The following is a 2,960-nucleotide window of genomic DNA, read 5'->3' as shown; positions in this document are numbered from 1 at the left end:
TGTTTTTCTAGATTCAAAATGGAAGCTTGTTGAGTTCTTAATGACTGATCAAACCTCTCATTTGTTTGGGTTTGAGATGTAATAAATTGTGTTTGAGATTCCATTAGCTTTGCCATCATTTCTTCTAGATTTGACTTTTTCTCTTCGGTTTGTTGTGGTGGTTTATACAAGCTAGGTCTTTGTTGATTGAAAGAGTTGTTTTGAGTTGGTTGGTTATTCGGACCTTGTTGGTTGTACGAGTTACTGTTGGGTCCATTTGGATTGTAAAGAATGTTTTGATTTCGATTGAATTTTGGCCTTGGCGGTTGATAATTATTTTGATAATTATTTCCCGGCCTTTGGTTCATGTAGGAAACATTCTCACGTTGTTCCATCGTTTGCTCAATGTGACAATATTTCGTTAAGTGTGGTCCACCGCATTGCTCACAACTGATTCGTATTGCGTGAATATCTTTATTCATATTTTCCGTTCGTCTCTCGAAAGCATCTATTTTTGCGGAAACGAAATCAAAGTCATGGCTAGAATCGGCTCTAGACGCTTTAGATGAACGAAAGATATCTTTTTCTTGGTGCCACTCATGTGAATGGGAGGCAGTGTTATCAATGATTTTGTGAGCTTCGGTTGCGGTTTTCTTCATAATGGAACCACCATCTGCTATGTCGATGTCTTTTTGTGTAGCAATGTCGCATCCTTGGTAGAATATTTGTACTATTTGATAAGTGTCTAAACCGTGTTGAGGACATCCTCTCAATAACTTTTCGAATCTTGTCCATGCCTCGTATAATGTTTCATTTGGCTTTTGCGTGAATGTAACAATTTCTCCTTGAAGTCTCACGGCTTTAGATGCCGGAAAGAATTGTTTAAGAAAATTTTCAACTAAGACATCCCATGTATCAATCGCCCCTTAAGGTAACGATTCTAACCAATCTTTGGCTTCTCCCTTTAAAGTCCAGGGAAACAACATGAGATAGATCTGTTCATCCTCAACTTCTCTGATTTTGAATAGAGTACAGATCCTATTAAAGATTCGAAGATGTTCATTTGGATCTTCTTTTGGCGTACCACTATATTGGCATTGATTAGTTACCATGTGTAGAATTTGTCCTTTGATTTCATAATCTGGCGCATTAATGTCTGGCTTAATAATGGCGTGACCTTGGCCTGTGCGTGTGGCTCTCATTCGGTCTTCCATACTTAGAGGTTCCGTTACTTCCATAACTAAAATTGTTGAATACGAATCACTAGCAGATTCTGATTTAACGGTTTGTGATTCAGGAGGAATGATTAGTGGTTCAGGATCTCTGAATTGTCCCTGAATATCCTCCGGATTCTCAATTGTGAGGTCGGGTTCAAAAAATGGATTATCGAAAATTTCAATTTGAGTACTTGGTCGACTAGATGACAATTCTAAAGAAAAATCAATGACAATATTGGCTAGATGTCTTGATCGAGTTATAGGTGGTGAACGTATGAAAGGTGGTGAACGTTTTGCTCGGTGCATTCACTGAATATCCTATTAGTTATAAAGATAAAAATAATATAAGTTATCAAATTAATAGACTTTTCTGATTTTACCCACGTTTCGAATAGCCAATAGATGCAGCAGGTAGCCAGGACCCTTTAAACCAGAAGCCCACAACTCGCCACTAACAAATCCAACTATTACTACGAACCAGAAAATTTTGGATGTCTATCAATTTAACCGCTTAAAATAATTTTTCGTTTTGAAATTTTAGAGAAGAAATAGAAAATTCTATGTCCTAAAAACTAGAGCGTCGAGAAATAAAAAAGAAAAAGAATGCGTCGAAAAACGTCAAAAAAATAAAAGGTCGAAAAATAAAAATAAGAAAATAAAGCGTCGAAACTTAGAATTCTAAAAACTTAAGTCTAAAAGTTGCGTCTAAAGGTATTAAATCTTAAAAGGAATTCTATATCCAAAACGGCAATAACTTAATTAGCACTAAAATATATAAACGGCGTCGCAAAATTCTAAAGCGCCTAAATCTTAATCTAAAGAAAAAGCACTTAAGGGATTTTACGGCAAAGTCTTAAAATCTATAAATAACTACGGCAAAAACTATAACTTAAAACTAATTACGAACGAAAAATTACAATTACGAATTAAACTAATTAAAAAGATACAAAAATAAAAATAAAACTAAAGTTATAAAAATACAATTTATATAAAAAATATTATTTTTATATTATTATTTTATAAAAGTATTAATTTATTATATTAATAAAGCTAATTATAACTTAAATTACAAATTAAAACTAAAAACTAAACTAATTAATATTATAATTAACCCTAATTAGGTAATTAGTAATAATAATAATTAATAATCTTAACCCTAATTCGGTTGTCCTAGGTTTCAGACCTGTCTTTTCAGGTCATGCGACCGCATGAGATATACGTTACCAGTCCATGCGATCGCATGAAGTAGGGTTCCGGGCCAGAAGATTGGGCTTCAACAGTGATCGGCCCGTTTAAGTTTTTAATTTTTTTAATTTTTCTGTTTTTATAAAATATTTATATAAACAAATAAAAACTTATATTTTTAAAAATTAAAATAAAAATAAAGAAACTTTATAAGTTTATATTTATATTTAACAAACTCTAAAATATATATATATATATATATATATATATATATATATATATATATATATATATATATATATATATATATATATATATATATATATATATATATATATATATATATATATATATATATATATATATATATATATATATATATATATATTTTATAACGTATTTTTATAAAAGCGTATTTTTACAAAAAGAAATTAAACTTAATAAAAATCTTTTTTTTTATATATATATAGCGTTTCGCTTCCGGCGTTTAAGCAAGTTCCCCGGCAGCGGCGCCATGTTAAAGCAGAGGGGTACGAAATAGTTATATTTTTATTACGAAATACTATTAAATACAATACA

At 30.9% G+C, this 2,960-nt stretch overlaps 1 non-coding gene across 1 annotated transcript; it reads left to right on the top strand.

The window, feature by feature from the left end:
* Window positions 1-726: 726 nt before the first annotated feature.
* On the top strand, window positions 727-833 carry LOC139856695 (small nucleolar RNA R71). The gene has a single exon (XR_011762160.1). It is a non-coding gene; the product is annotated as a small nucleolar RNA R71 (small nucleolar RNA).
* The last annotated feature ends 2,127 nt before the right edge of the window (window positions 834-2,960 follow it).

Source organism: Rutidosis leptorrhynchoides, chromosome 6 (assembly GCF_046630445.1).
Source record: "Rutidosis leptorrhynchoides isolate AG116_Rl617_1_P2 chromosome 6, CSIRO_AGI_Rlap_v1, whole genome shotgun sequence".
Lineage (NCBI taxonomy): Eukaryota > Viridiplantae > Streptophyta > Magnoliopsida > Asterales > Asteraceae > Rutidosis > Rutidosis leptorrhynchoides.
This window is presented reverse-complemented; position numbering and strand designations above follow the sequence as displayed.